The sequence below is a fragment of the Euleptes europaea genome, chromosome 16, assembly GCF_029931775.1.
Source record: "Euleptes europaea isolate rEulEur1 chromosome 16, rEulEur1.hap1, whole genome shotgun sequence".
Classification (NCBI taxonomy): Eukaryota; Metazoa; Chordata; class Lepidosauria; order Squamata; family Sphaerodactylidae; genus Euleptes; species Euleptes europaea.
Genome location: NC_079327.1, coordinates 10292190 through 10308750, shown reverse-complemented (window position 1 = coordinate 10308750; position 16561 = coordinate 10292190). Strand labels below are relative to the sequence as shown.

At 43.3% G+C, this 16561-nt stretch overlaps 1 protein-coding gene across 1 annotated transcript in view; it reads left to right on the top strand.

Moving 5' to 3' along the window:
• KLF12 (KLF transcription factor 12) overlaps positions 1 to 16561 on the top strand; it is a 137599-nt gene that overhangs the window by 27422 nt on the left and 93616 nt on the right. The window lies entirely within an intron of this gene.

The window sequence follows — 16561 nt, the reverse complement described above, 5'->3', positions numbered from 1 at the left end:
CAGCCGACTTATGGTGACCCCTTATGGGTAGGGTTGCCAGGTCTCGCTTCACCACCAGTGGGAGGTTTTTGGGGCGGAGCCTGAAGGGGGCGGGGTTTGGGGAGGGGAGATTTCTTCAGTGCCATAGAGTCCCATTGACAATGCAGCCATTTTCTCCAGGGGAGAATCCTGGTTACTGATGAGAAAATTAATTCCAGTTGAATGGCACACTTGCATCCATATGTTGTGGGTTCTCTGAATGTTACTTCAGTCCTGTGCAGAGTTACTGTAGTCTGAGATCTCTGATTTCAGGACGCTTAGACTGAAGAAGGTCTTCAGTGTTCATATTTGAACTATGATTCCCTGCGGCAGAAAGGAGGGAGAGAAATGAGATGCTCACACAAGCCCAGCGGGAAGCCAAGTTTTTGGAGAGCATTCCTGAGCCACAGTTAAATATGACATCTGAATCCAGCCTCAGTAAGGTGTTGTTGCCCGTCCTGTGACTAGCTGAATCAGAATAAATTGGGGAAGATAATTTTAGAGTGAATGATGCAAAGGAAGACAATAGACATATTTGTTCAGCATTCAGAACTGAAATGGCATGCAGAATTAAGCTTTTCTTGGCACAAAATTTAGATTGTTTGGGTGCAGTGTTGTTGTTTTTTAAAAGTACACGCATTCCAGGATATTCTCAAACGTTACTTGTGGTTGTTGCCAAACTGTTTTGCAAAATCTATTGCAAATAGAGAACTCCTGAAACCTTGTTAAAATGAGCAGAGTGAAACATATAAAAGCATAAATTAGCTTAAATGCTACTCTGTGAATAAATAGTTATTTCTTGTTCTCTCTCAGATCCTGCTCCAACATAATGTTCACGGAGGGCCACCGGCAGGTTTTTGTAAGGCAGTGGGCCAAACTCCTGCCGGGGCCTTCCTCCATATATGCTTCCTCCTCCTTCTCCTTCTCTTCCATAGATAGTTACAGTACATAAAACCGCTCACATATGTACCCTCTCATGCATGTATATGTCCAAGTGGGGGACATGGCTGACTTCTCAACACCACTGTCTGTGGGCAAGAGGAAGTAGCCAAGGAACTAGAAACCAAGGTGTACAAGTTCCCACTGTTTTGTCATAAGAACATAAGAAAAGCCATGCTGGATCAGACCAAGGCCCATCAAATCCAGCAGTCTATTCACACAGTGGCCAACCAGGTGCCTCCAGGAAGCCCACAGACAAGACGACTGCAGCAGCATTATCCTGCCTGTGTTCAGGGAGGCAAGACTTCCAGAGCAGGGATATTATTATATCATAGATATGGGGAGGGGCCGTGGCTCAGTGGCAGAGCATCTGCTTGGCGTGCGGAAGATCCCAGGTTCAATCCACGGCATCTCCAGTTAAAGGGACTAGTCAAGTAGGTGATGTGAAAGACCTCTGTCTGAGACCCTGGAGAGCCACTGCCGGTCTGAGTAGGCAATACTGACTTTGATGGACGAAGGGTCTGATTCAGTATAAGGCAGCTTCATGTGCTCATGTATGGTCAAACGATCTATCACTGCTTATAGGGGAGGGGCGGTGGCTCAGGGGTAGAGCATCTGCTTGGCATGCAGAAGGTCCCAGGTTCAATCTCCGGCATCTCCAGTTAAAGGGACTAGTCAAGTAGGTGATGTGAAAGACCTCTGCCTGAGACCCTGGAGAGCCGCTGCTGGTCTGAGTAGACAATACTGACTTTGATGGACTAAGGGTCTCATTCAGTATAAGGCAGCTTCATGTGTTCACAGCACCCAAAACCAAACCCTTTTTGAAGTGGGGCAGGTCTGCCCCTGAAAGGAAAATTCTTTTCCCTGTCATTGGGAGGACAGTGAGTGAGCAAAGCTTCTGAGAGCTTAGTGCTAGCTTCTGAAATTTAAGACGCTGTCACCACTGCAGTCTTCTCCTGCTCAGTGTTTGGATGTCAACAACAAGCCAAGATGGTAGCATATGGTGGATTCCCCCCCCCCCAATGTGTCTAGTCAGTGGTATACTTGCATGAGTATATCACCTTTTCACTCAGAATGTGTTGTATGGGTTTCTTAATACAAGAAAAGTCGTACTCGATCACACTAATGGTCCATCTAGTCCAGCATCCTGTTTCAAACCATGGCCAACCAATTGCCCCAAAAGGCCATCAAACTGGACATAGAGGTCAAAGCCTTCTCCTGATCTTGCCTCTTAACAGTGATATGGAGAAGTTTTCTATCTCTGAATGTGGAGGTTCCCTTTAGTCATCTCCTTCAGGAATCTGTCTAATCACCTTTTCAACCCATCTCTGCCATCACTGGTAAATGCTGCAGTTGAATTACTCATTGAATGAAGAAGTACTTTCTTTTCTCCATCCTGTATATATTGCCCATCAATCGCAATTTTTATTGATATAAACATAAAATATTTAAATAAACTCCTTCCTTCTCAAGAATGGAACTAATTGCTTGGACCTCAGAAGTGTATATGAACAATTGTTCTTCAGATAGTAATGATGTCTCTCAGGCACACAGATGACTGCTGATCACTTTCTTTGGGCAATTAATTCTTCCCTGGAAATCTGGAAAAGTCGGCTATGTGGTTAATGATCTAATTTGTATTGTGCCTTCTTAAAAAAAACACACACACCCTGAACTTTAATGAATGTGCTCCAGACAATATAGTCCTTTAAGAAGAAGAGTTGGTTTTTATATGCCGATTTTCTCTACCTTTTAAGGAGAATCAAACCGGCTTATGATCTCTTTCCCTTCCTCTCCCCTACTCTGTGCTGTAGGTGAGGTTGAGAGAGGTTGAAGAGAACTGTGACTAGCCCAAGGTCACCCAGCAGGCTTCATGTGAAGGAGTGGGGAAACCAACTTAGTCCACCAGATTGGAGTCTGCCGCTCATGTGGAGGAGTGGAGAATCAAACCTGGTTCTCCAGATTAGAGTCCACTGCTCTTAACCACTACACCACTGTTAGAATGATTCAGAGTTTACTTTGATAATGTGGAAGTAAAATGTGGGCCTCTACCACACTGAATATGCTATTCTCCAACACAGGTGAAAAGGAAAATGCTGCAGTTGATAGCCACTGCACTTGCTACTTTAGAATTCACTGCAGGTGTGTGAAATATGAATTCGGTTGAAGTAGGGGAGGGAAAGCATTCCTTGACCTTGAAGGGAGGGTCTTTCGGTTCTTGCAACATAACACAAAATCAGTAGAACGGTTATGACCTATTAACTGTGTTGACGTGAGTAGGTTGTCTGCAGTGACATTGTCACAGATGTAAAGGTCAAGGGAAAATGTCAGTGGAGCTGTTAACTGTAATATTATTTGTGACTCAACTTAGCATGGATTGGGGCTGACTGTATTACATAATCATCCCGTGCTCATAGAAACGAGTTTATGTAGAGTAAATATCGACTTGGAGTTTTTGTAGCGCTGTTCGTTTTGACACTTTGCAAAGATGCTTTTTCGTCTGCAAGGGCTGGAGGAATAGCCCTAGACCCGTGGTACTCAGTCTGTGGCTCGTGGAAAGTCACATTCACAGTTACCATCCACTAAGAGAGCCAGCATGGTGTAGTGGTTAAGAGTGGTGGTTTGGAGTGGTAGACTCTGATCTGGAGAACCGGGTTTGATTCCCCACTCCTCCACATGAGTGGCGGAGGCTAATCTGGTGAACTGGATTTGTTTCCCCACACCTCCATAGGAAGCCAGCTGGGTGACCTTGGCCTAGTCACAGCTCTCTTAGAGCTCTCTCAGCCCACCTACCTCATAGGGTGTCTGTTGTGGGGAGGGGAAAGGAAGGAGATTTGATTCTTCCTTAAGTGGTAGAAAAGGTCAGCATATAAAAACCAACTCTTCTTCTTCTTCCTCTTCCATACATGGTATGAGGCCTGCACCCCAGGGACGCTTACAATGCATCTATTCCTCTGGCAGGGTCTGCTCCTAGGTTTCAACCACCTGCCAACCACGAGCCCCACCACTTTCCTGAACCACAAGGCAGGAGCCACGTTGTGGAACAAGGCTCAGAAATGCTACAGGTTGCATATCAAGGAGCCTCGTACAGCTCCCAAGCCACTGAGCCTCCACTGCCCTAGACGTATATGCAAATGTCATAGAAGTTCACAACTAATTCTCAGAGACATTGTTCTCTCCTCCTTTTTGAAGAAGAAGAAAGAGTTGGTTTTTATATGCCAACTTTCTCTATCTTTCGAGGAGAATCGAACCAGCTTACAATCGCCTTCCCTTCCTCTCTCCACAACAGGCACCTTGTCAGGTAGGTCGGGCTGAGAGAGTTCAGAGAGAACAGTGACTAGCCCAAGGTCACACACCAGGCTTCATGTGGAGGAGTGGCAAAACAAATCCAGTCCACCAGATTAGAGTCCGCTGCTCATGTGGAGGAGTGGGGAATCAAACCCAGTTCTCCAGATTAGAGTTCACTGCTCCTAAACACTACACCACGCTGGCTCTCTTTGCCCTTTACCATGAGGATAATATACTTCAGATACTGATCAACTGACCAGTTAAACTTTTGCCAATTAACAACCTATTATTTAATCCCAAATATGTATTCTCTGAACTCCAGAATTGCCTGTGAAGCAAAATCAGTCAACCATTGGGATCAAAATCCAGGAGGTGAACAATGACAATAACGCTATATTCAATGACATGTGGATCTTCCTAATGACAGGCACTGTATGAGGGTCCCATGCTCTGCACATCAGGCACATGCATTCAGTCCCCTCATTGGACAGCATGAGCCCGTTGCCCAACAAAAAGAAGAAGAAAAGTTGGTTTTTATACCCTGCATTTCTCTACCTTAAGGAGTCTCCAATAGCCACACACTCTTGGACCGGTGGCCACCAGCAAGTTATTGTCAGAGGATCATAATGACCTTCGGGGGAGAGGGGGTATTACCAGGAGAGGCGGTCATGCAGATACGAAGGTCCCAGACTGTGTAAGGCTTTAAAGGTCAAAACCAGCATCTTGAACCTGATCCGATACTCTATATGGAGCCAGTGCAGTTGGCAGAACACTGGCTGTATATTCTCTCAGGGCGAGGCACTTGTATGACTCATAGTGCACAGTGCATTTACACCACTGGAAATGGCAAAAGCCAAAATGCATTTGATGCTCTAGATTAATTTAATATGTGACGTACAAATTTTAGTTACCCTTAATAAACTAGCTGATAAATACTTGTTAAATTGCTAGATGATATATTATTGTGCCATATATTTATTGCATATATTGGTTTATTAGTATTTAGTATTAGTATTTAATGAGCCCCATGGCGCAGAGTGGTAAGCTGCAGTACTGCAGTCTAAGCTCTGCTCACGACCTGAGTTTGATCCCGACGGAAGTCTGTTTCAGGTAGCCGGCTCAAGGTTGACTCAGCCTTCCATCCTTCCGAGGTCGGTAAAACAAGTACCCAGCTTGCTGGGGGTAAAGGGAAGATGACTGGGGAATGCACTGGCAAACCACCCCACGAACAAAGTCTGCCTGGTAAACGTTGGGATGGGAAGTCACCCCATGGGTCAGGAATGACCCGGTGCTTGCACAGGGGACCTTTACCGTACCTTACCTTTAGTATCTGTGCTGAATTGGTCTTTTGACTGCAATAAATTATGATTGATATTTTTAGTATTAGTATTTAGCATTGAAGAAACTATTTGTGTTGTGTTTTGTTGCTTCCTGTTGAATATGCTTTATTTTTGTTATTAAAGTATACTTTTATATTGGTTTTTAATTTTATTTGATTTTTTAAGCTTGCTCACTCAACCTCCTTTGGTTACCTAATCTGTTTCTTTGGGTTAGGTGGTTTTGTTGCTGCGCCCCACCTGTTTTTGACACTTGGTGAAACCACAAGCAATTGAGTTAGAACAACATCCGTAACTGCTTGCATGGGAAATAAAATGTAATTGTGGTGATGGAAAGCGCTGTCAAGTGGCAGCCAACTTATGGTGATCCTAGAGAGGTTTTCAAGGCAAGAGATGTACAGAGGTGGTTTGCCATTGCCGGCCTCCTCGTGGCAACCCTGGACTTCCTTGATGGTCTCCCATCCAAGTACTAACCAGGCCTGACCCCGCTTACCTTCCGAGATCCAATGAGATTGGGCTAGCCTGGGCTACCCAGGTCAGGGCAAAATCTAATTGGTAAAGGTAGTCCCCCCGTGCAAGCACCGGGTCATTACTGACCCATGGGGTGGCGTCACATTCCTACGTTTACTAGGCAGACTGTGTTTTACGGGGTGGTTTGCCAGTGCCTTCCCCAGTCATCTTCCCTTTACCCCCAGCAAGCTGGGTACTCATTTGACCGACCTCGGAAGGATGGAAGTCAGAGTCAACCTTGAGCCGGCTACCTGAAACTGACTTTCGTCGGGATCGAACTCAGGTCATGAGCGGAGCTTGGACTGCAGTACTGCAGCTTACCACTGTGTGCCACGGGGCTAGGGGATCAAAATTCAGCATGACCCTTTCAGGATATCTAGGCATTCTCTTATTTTCCAAATGAGAACTAGGATATTAGCACTGCCAAAAAATATTCATATTAGGCAGATGGACAGATAGAGCTGTAATAAATAGTCGTAACAACAACAGTTGCTCCTTCTTCAAAGTACCCCCCTCTCTCTTACATATACAAAACACTCCATCTTTATTCTAACAGCTTTCGTTTAAATCCAGCAATCATTATCTCCATTTATTTTGCTTAACACCATTTTGCTTTTGGAAAAGTTAGTGAAGCAGCAAATGCTTAACTAGGGAAAGGGGTAAAGTGATGACTCAGTATTTGTCAGTTCTAAAGGCAGACTGCCTATTTTGAATGATGAGTCATTTCTCTCAGCCCCATCACACACAGGGTGTGAGTATACTCCTTTTGCAGAGGGGTGGGGGGAAACCTACTTTTCCAGATAATGTTGGGTAGCAAGAAAAACCAATGTCCTTTTTGTGGGGGAAGCAGAAAGGAGACTACCAGAAAAACGATAGAGAACCAGGACATAATGGGTTATGTGGCAGTGTTATGGCTATTTATTACAGGTTACTATAGTGGCATTTTACCAACTGAACTTAGCCTGAAAGCTTTTGCTGTACCTAGAGACTACTGACTTGGCCACGGCAACCCATGGCATGGTAACCTCGAGGCTAGATTACTGTAACACGTCTACATGGAGCCACCCTTGAAGACTGCTCAGACACAGCAGTTTCCTTTGGATGTGGCAGCCCATTTATTTATCCCACTTTTCTTCTCAATGGAGACCCAACGTGGATTACAATATCACTCTCCCACCCCCAATTTTATTCTCACAATAGCTCTAGGCTAGGGTGACTCTTGGTTACCCAAAAGAGAAGGGGGTTAAATCCTGGGTGTGCTAGGTCTTACCCAAAAGAGAAAGGGATTAAATCCTGGGTGTGCCAGTCCAAAACCTAACCCCTACACCATGCATGCTGCATTTTATATGAGGGAGTCACCACAGGGAATATGTTACTCTCACATTTCAGCCTCTTCATTGGCTGCCAGTGTGGTTGCACGTCCAATTCAAATTTCTGATGCACCTCTCTAACTCCTGAGAGCCAGCATGGTGTAGTGGTTAAGAGCGGTGGACTCTAATCTGGAAAACTGGGTTTGATTCCCCACTCCTCCACGTGCAGCCTGCTGGGTGGCCTTGGGCTAGTCACAGTTCTCTCCAAACTCTCTCAGCCTCACCTACCGCGCAAGGTGTCTGTTGTGGGGAGAGGAAGGGAAGGAGATTGTAAGCTGATTTGATTCTCCTTAAAAGGTAGAGAAAGTTGGCATATAAAAAACAACTCTTCATGTTCGTTTTGTTGTTGTTGTTGTAAGAATCTACCATAGAAGCATCTATGAGCAAAGGGCAGTCAAACTTCACAGGTTGTTATGAGAATAGATGTGTTGGGTTTTTTTTAGTTGATATCCTGCGTTTCCACAAATACCAAATATAGTACCAATGGTATACCACTCAGAGAGCTCAGTGGAGTAAGAATGGAATAAGAATGGGGGTAAATAACATCTTGCTGCAGCTCACCTGCTGATGTACTTAAAGCACACCTCTCTCCTGGAAGGCAGGTATCTCCATACTCCCTTTCATCAACGACTATGCCCATGCAAAACAGAGAAAGTGGAAACAATAGAACATGTTCTGCTGCAATGTCCCTTCTACAATGACTTAAGATCGTAGTACAGTCTCCCCATATTGTCATCCTTTCCTGGAAAATCGAAAGAAGCTAAAGTTTCCCTTCTCTTAGCAGACTCTTCTCGGGAGATAACCATCCAAGTAGCCAAATTTTGCCTCCGGTCTAGTGGGATTTGTAAACGGCTAATTGAAAACCCCTCCCCATAGAACATCTTTCCTTCTCTTCAAATCATCCCTCCCAGAATCATCAACTTCTATTATTTTATTTTATTATTAATTTAAATCCAACTTTGATTTTATTCAGAGCTGATATTGTATCGAAATAAAACTTGATTGATTGATTAAAGCACACCAATTTAATTTGCAGGAGATGGCCAGCTTGGAGGGCTTTAAGAGGGGAGCGGAGATATTCATGGGGGAAAGGGGTATTCATGGCTATTAGTTAGAATGGATACTAGTCATGCTGCATACCTATTCTCTCTAGTATCAGAGGAGCATGCCTATTATTTTGGGTGCGGTGGAACACAGTGAGGATGGTGCTGCTGCAGTCGTCTTGTTTGTGGGCTTCCTAGAGGCACCTGGTTGGCCACTGTGTGAACAGACTGCTGGACTTAGATGGGCCTGGGTCTGATCCAGCAGGGTCTTTCTTATGTTCTTATGAAACTGATTGAAACATTCAGAAAGTTTTCAGAGAGTTTGTGAGCCGTCAGGTCAAGGCAATTTATGAATACCTAAAGCTTATAGTACGTTCATTGGTTCTTGTTGGTTATCCGGGCTGTGTAACCGTGGTCTTGGAATTTTCTTTCCTGACGTTTCGCCAGCAACTGTGGCCGGCATCTTCAGAGGAGTAACACTGAAGGACAGTGTCTCTCAGTGTCAAGGGTGTAGTCAGAAAGGGGTTGGGTTTGAGCTGAGTATTGTCCTGCAAAAGTATTGTCCTGTAAGTATCAAGATAATGTGCTAATGAGGGTATGGTATGTTAATATGGAACCATTGTATCCTGAAGTGATCTGTTAATGTGTGTAATCCAAAGCTAATCTGTATGGCTATTGTTGAATGTTGTCTTTGTCTGGAGGTTTTTCAGGGCAGGAAGCCAAGCCTTATTCATTCTTAAACTCTCCTCTTTTCTGTTAAAGTTGTGCTGATGTTTATGAATTTCAATGGCTTCTCTGTGCAATCTGACAAAATAGTTGGTAGAATTGTCCAGTCTTTCAGTGTCTTGGAATAAGACCCTGTGTCCTGTTTGTGTCAGTCCATGTTCAGCCACTGCTGATTTCTCAGGCTGGCCAAGTCTGCAGTATCTTTCATGTTCTTTTATCCTTGTTTGTATGCTGCGTTTTGTGGTCCCGATGTAAACTTCTCCACAGCTGCAAGGTATACGATATACTCCTGCAGAGGTGAGGGGGTCTCTTTTGTCTTTTGCTGATCGTAGCATTTGTTGTATTTTCTTGGTGGGCTTAAACACTGTTTGTAGGTTATGTTTTTTCAAAAGTTTCTCCATCCTATCAGTGACTCCTTTAATAAATGGCAAGAATACCTTTCCTATGGGAGACTGTTTTTCTTGAGTTTTCTGATTTTTGTTTGGTTTAATGGCCCTTCTGATTTCATTCTTGGAGTAGCCGTTTGCTAGCAGTGCGTAGATGATTAGTTTCTTCCTTGAGAAACTGTGGTTCACAGATCCGTCTTGCACGGTCCATTAATGTTTTGATTATTCCTCTTTTCTGTCGGGGGTGGTGGTTGGAGTTTTTGTCTAAGTAGCGATCTGTGTGAGTTGGTTTCCGGTTCACCTCTGCAGGAGTATATCGTATACCTTGCAGCTGTGGAGAAGTTTACATCGGGACCACAAAACGCAGCATACAAACAAGGATAAAAGAACATGAAAGATACTGCAGACTTGGCCAGCCTGAGAAATCAGCAGTGGCTGAACATGGACTGACACAAACAGGACACAGGGTCTTATTCCAAGACACTGAAAGACTGGACAATTCTACCAACTATTTTGTCAGATTGCACAGAGAAGCCATTGAAATTCATAAACATCAGCACAACTTTAACAGAAAAGAGGAGAGTTTAAGAATGAATAAGGCTTGGCTTCCTGCCCTGAAAAACCTCCAGACAAAGACAACATTCAACAATAGCCATACAGATTAGCTTTGGATTACACACATTAACAGATCACTTCAGGATACAATGGTTCCATATTAACATACCATACCCTCATTAGCACATTATCTTGATACTTACAGGACAATACTTTTGCAGGACAATACTCAGCTCAAACCCAACCCCTTTCTGACTACACCCTTGACACTGAGAGACACTGTCCTTCAGTGTTACTCCTCTGAAGATGCCGGCCACAGTTGCTGGCGAAACGTCAGGAAAGAAAATTCCAAGACCACGGTTACACAGCCCGGATAACCAACAAGAACCAATGAACTCTGACCGTGAAAGCCTTCGACAATACTTATAGTACGTTGTAGATTTATTCCCCATATTTCTCATAGTCAGTCTTCCTTCCATTGTCTTCTGTTCATTGTGTTTCTCTGTGTAAAACCGAAGATACTCCCTTAATCAACACATACCTAAACTTTATTGTATGTTTTAGGTTAATCCCTCAGATTTCCTTTCAACGTCTTTTGTTCATTGTGTTTCTCCGTGTAGTACATATGTAGGGATGCGATTGATCTTCCACCGTGCTTTTCATTTTCAAATAACATGCATTCATACAGCATAGGAGACTGCATTCTTGTTAGACAGCCGTCATGGGTTTGACACAAGCCTGTCTTGGAGTGAGCATGTGCTTATCATCTGGATCTATCCTGACAGATCCCTGAAAAAAAAATCTGGTAGGCACCCTAATTCTTGAGAGTTATGAATCACCGTATGAAGTCCGTCCTTTCTTTGGTGAGGTTCATCCAGGAAGGATTCTATTAATAATAAAGTCTAGCATCACTCATAACCTTTCAAGCAAGAGCCTCTTTGAACTTATCATGAACTTAAAGATCCCCTTTCAAGAAGAACCAGCAAGAATGTGGTTGTCACATTGATGTACAAGCTGTACGGCAAGCCCTGCATTCATTTCGTAAGATGTATTCCGTGTCTTTGAAAAGCTAGAGAGAGAGAGAGAGCTCATATGTGGTAGATAACTGGTTTTGTCTCACCATGACAAATGTGTCCCTCTGTGACCGTCATTCGGTTCTTCAGGAATGAACCGAAGATGTGGTTTCAAATGTCATGCTTTGACTGTTTTGTCAATACGTCCTCAATCAACGGCATTATATATGAATGAATACAGTGGTACGTCTAGCAAGGTCTTTGAAGACACGACTGAGTATTGAATGAATTTTTCATGTGCCAAAGGGTTGACTGGTTCTTAGGACTCTCAAGTACAGCATTTTAGCTGCTTAGACATCTGCCTTTTAATTAACTGGTTAAGTAATTTTAAATAGAGGTGCATGCTATTTTAATAAAGCTACCTTTTTGAGATACTGAGGGAAGTCTGATAAATTGATAAGAAGCCAAGCTACCAGTCATCATTAGAAGGAAAGGTTGTGTAATTTATTCCCTGTTTCACTAATACGACTGAGTAACAGCCTCAAAAAGAAAGAACTTGTCAAAATAAAAACTTGCCTTCACTGATTAAATTGAATCGGTTAATCAGCTAAAGCTACAGTTGATTAATCTGCCAATTAAACAGATTAGTGATATAGTCCTGATTCTCGTGTAAGTTATTTTTACCCCACAAAGGAGATGGGAATGGAATACATTGCATGTGGATTTTACACATCCTCCATTTTATTCTCACAACAGCCCTGTGAGGTAAGTCAGGCTGAGAGACAACGGCTGCCTCAAGGTTACCCAACGACCGTTGTGGCAAGCTGGGATTTGAACCTGGGCCTTCCTGTTCCTAGTTCAAGCACTTACAGATATTACTTGTTTTACAATGAAGCCCTGTGAAATTGAATTGTTTTTGCATTTGTCTGTTGTTGTAATAAGGCTTTATATGTAAAGCAATGTTGGTCACGTGATGTCTGAAGCGTTCTGTGAAAATAGTTACATACCTCATATTTTTAGTCAAAAAGCAACTCCCGTTTTTTTTGGGGGGGGTATTTATTAAATAATAAATAATAATATTTATTGTATTAATAAAAGATGTAAGGGGGTAGTACTAGGCGCTGCACCGCTAAATATTATTTTAATAATTTATTGCTGTTTTTTTTTCTTCTCCCTATCCCTTTTGCACCCCTATTTATCGTTGAAAATCAATAAGAATATTTAATAATAATAATTTAAAAAGCAACTCCTGTTTTTGGTCATAGTTGAAACATGTTAATGTTTCAGTGTTGTTTGATGCTCTTTTTCTAGTTTGGTTACTTCTCCTCCACCACCACCCCGTTTGTTTTCCTTTTCTTTGCCCTCACTACCCTCCATTTCATTTGCCTTCACTGCCCTTTAATTTGACATACTATGACACCATGATGCTGAATGTGAGTTGAATTAGTAATGAAATAATGGAGGGGAAATGACAGCTCCAATTGCCGCTCCAACTAAAAGTTTTCTTTCTATATGCCCAGAATACTCTTAATTTTGTGTGTGTGTGTGTGTGTGTGTGGCGTGGGGGGGGGGTGTTACAGAGTTTTCATACAATTTAAAGGTGTGGGATTTGGGGGAGTAGATTCCTAATTTCCAATTCAGTTTTCCGTGGCTTCTTGTGTAAAGCTACGATGGTGCAGCGTAGAACTCTCAAGTTCATATTACTAACAGTATTAATGTTATATTAGGTTTTGATTTAATAATGTTGGATAGGATAAGAACAGGTTAATTAAAATAATATTGGGATTATTAGCTCCGTTAGCAAAAGTTTATACAATTCATTTTTAGATGGAAGAGGGAGAGGGGGAAGTCATCTTATTGTTAAATTAGGGATACTAGTTGTTTTTTCTTTTTATTATTACTATTATTTTTAGTATTGGATATCGTTTCTGTTGATATGTTAAATGAAGAAAATAAAAAAGTATTTTTTTTAAAAAAAGTTCATATTACTAACAGCGTATTCCTGACTTCTGAGGACGAAAGTCCTCAGGAGGCCAGGAAGACCCTGCTCCAGCGTTAGGGCCTTCCCCGCCGGCATCCGGGCTACTTACTCTGCCGTAAGGGACCCCAACACCATCAGGGAGGCCCAGATGCCCGTCTCTGGGTGCTGCCATGGCAGCGCCACCCCGGGACGCCAGCAGGGCCTTTCACCAGCGTCCCGCCGGCGTTCCAGGGTGTGTTCCGGTGTCCCAGGAGGCATTACCGGGGTGTTCTGGGGGGAGGAGCTGCTGGTAGGCAGCTTCCTGTCCCCTTTCGGCCCCGGATGCCGGCGCCGAGAATGACATTGCTGTGCCTGTTTTTTAGCTGCAAAAAGGATTTAAAAATGTTTTCGGTGTGTGAGGAACTACTTAGGAGATGCTGTGGCGGCGCCTCCTCCCTACCGTCCCTGCACCACGCCAGCTCAGGAATAGGCTGTGAGTTGTGAATATTCATCCATGCCATTAACTACATGAATCTGGAGAAAGTCTGTGCTGCTCAACCTAACCTACATCATATAGAAGCAGTATATTTTACTTCACTCTTGATATTTTCTTGCCACGAGGAGCGAGAACTCACCGGAAATGCTAGAGAACTCACAGCAAGTGGAGATTTCTCCCCCAAAGCTAACAAGAGAATCAGCCCATCGACAGAAATAACATCGTGTCGAAGAGAAGCTGCCTCGTTCTGCCTTTTTCTTTGAAACTAATCATATTATATCTCGGCGGGTCATAAAGAGCTTGATTTATTGAAGCCAATTCACGAGACACTAAATCATTGCTGTGAAACAGCTGCATTTCACAGCTTTCCGCTTTATCCCATTAAAATTTCAAGTCTATAATATGCAATTATGTGTATACTCACAGTAAAGATATTATTTTCTGTGCGGGGGGAAAAAGAGGAAGTATAAATTTCTCCCCGTTAATTTGTAATATATTCAGGCTTGACAGTACTAATTTGCACTGCAAAGTAATTTGGGCGTAAGAAGCATATGTCAACACGGGGAGTAGCTGAAGCTTTGTCTCTGGGGAATCAGACTTAAATCTGTCGTGTTACAGATATGTTTGATATGCTCGTCTTAATTTTTGACCCAATAATGATAATTTATGAAATGCTTTTCTTCTTTTCTGAAGGATTTGCTATACTCAGGAGGGAAGGGTAGGCTGCAAACTGTGTCTCGAGAAAACACTGATGAAATGCAGTCAGCAATTGGTACCCCTTGCTCTAAGTCAAGGTGACCCAGATTCCCCATCATCCAGCCCATAATTAATTTGGAATAATGGGTTGGATCCAGCCAGATTTTTCACTCAGTCTTCTTCAGTTATCCTCCTTTCTACAGCCCCTGTCCCACATGACTTTTGTCAATGATCCGTAGCATTGCTGGCCAACGAGGTACCCTTCTTCATCTTTGCACAGTGACTGGATCCAACCCAAATGGATTTATGTTTTCCAGATGCCTTGTGGATGCCCAGAAAATTTATCTGGACTCCAAATTAAATCCAGAGCAAGCCTCTGAGCTCTGTCCCACCAGTAGGCCTCGATATTACGTCAGGCATTACCGTAGTCTTACTGGCACAGGTTGGGTGGCCCCTACAGCTGTCATTGAATGGATTGGATCCAGGTTGTCGCCTCTGTCCTGTGGTCAATAATACATGGCAAGGAGGTCCGAATACTTGTCTTTAAAGCCATAATACATGATGGGCTGTTTATTGTGTTTTATTCAGGCCAGTCTGGGTTGAACTTCCCTTTGCAATAAAAGCCGCTTTGAGCCAAGAGGGAAGATGGGGTATAAATATTTAAATAAATAAGTAATAAAAATACAGCCCCAGACACCATGAATCTGTCCGCATTTATTCAGTGTCAGGAAGAGAGACTACAGCAACAGAACATTTCTTATTGTTAAAACCAAAAGCACCAAAGCGGTGGTTTGGATTGGTGGACTCCAATCTAATTGAACCGGGTTTTATTCCCCACTCCTCCACATGAGTAGCGGACGCTAATCTGGTGAACTGGGTTTGTTTCCCCACTCCTACACATGAAGCCAGCTGGGTGACTTTGGGTTAGTCACAGCTCTCTTAGAGCTCTCTCAGCCTTACCTTCCTCATAGGGTGTCTGTTGTAGGGAAGGGAAGATGATTGTAAGCTGCTTTGAGTCTTCCTTAAGTGGTAGAGAAAGTTAGCATTTAAAAACCAACTCTTCCTCTTCTTCTTCTTCATGCCATCTTTGGGACCTCCTGTAAACTCAGATACAGGGCAGATTCTAACCCCTCAGGGTTTAAGTGGATCGTGGAGTGCAGGTTTAATGTGTTTATCTCCTGAAAATACGGTCCCAAACTCTGCCCAGAATGCCTCTCAAACAGCTGTCTGCAGTTGACGCTAACCAGCTGTAACGTTGAAAACAGAGTCTGGCCTCCTGCTGAATACAAGGATGAGATTCAGCCTGGAACATGATGTACAAATAGGGGTAAGGGTGAGATAAAGCAATAGTTCAGTGCGGCAAGGGAGACTTTGAGAGCAGATGGGGTCCTGGGTGTCAAGTGGCAGGATGAGAACAAAAATGGTTCCATGCAGATGCAGTGGAATGGTACAAGAAAGTACCTGACTGTTTTTATGCCCCTGGCTTGTATTATTATTGATAATTCTTACATTGATATTTTAATGCATTTTTTTACTCTGTGAACTGCCCCAAACAACTTTCAGTACATTTTCTATATAAATATACATATTTAAATATAGAAGAAGAAGAGTTGGTTTTTATATGCCGACTTTCTCTACCACTTAAGGAAGAGTCAAACTGGCTTACAATCACCTTCCCTCCCCCTCCCCACAACAGACACCCTGTGAGGTAGGTGGGGCTGAGAGAGTGTGACTGGCCCAAGGTCACCGAACTGGCTTCATGTGCAGGAGTGGGGAAACCAATCTGGTTCACAGGATTAGCGTCCACCAGTTATGTGGAGGAGTGGGGAGCCAGCATGGTATAGTGGTTAAGAGTGGTGGTTTGGAGCGGTGGAGTCTGATCTGGAGAACCGGGTTTGATTCCCCACTACTCCACATGAGCGGCGGAGGCTAATCTGGTGAACTGGATTTGTTTCCCCCACTCCTACACACAAAGCCAGCTGGGTGACCTTGGGCTAGTATGTTCACATTTCTGTGTTCCTCAAGAAAAGTTTTATTCATGTGAGTTTGGATAATTAAATTTTGCCCGATAACGTTTTGATAAAGAGATTGTACCATGACAAACAAAAAGCAGAATGGAACAATTAAAGATCAGTGAACTGCGTGAGAGATGTGGCAACTTTTCTCTTTATAGCGTCAAGAAAAATTTAATTTTCATTCCCCCCCCCCTTTTTAAAGTGTAAAA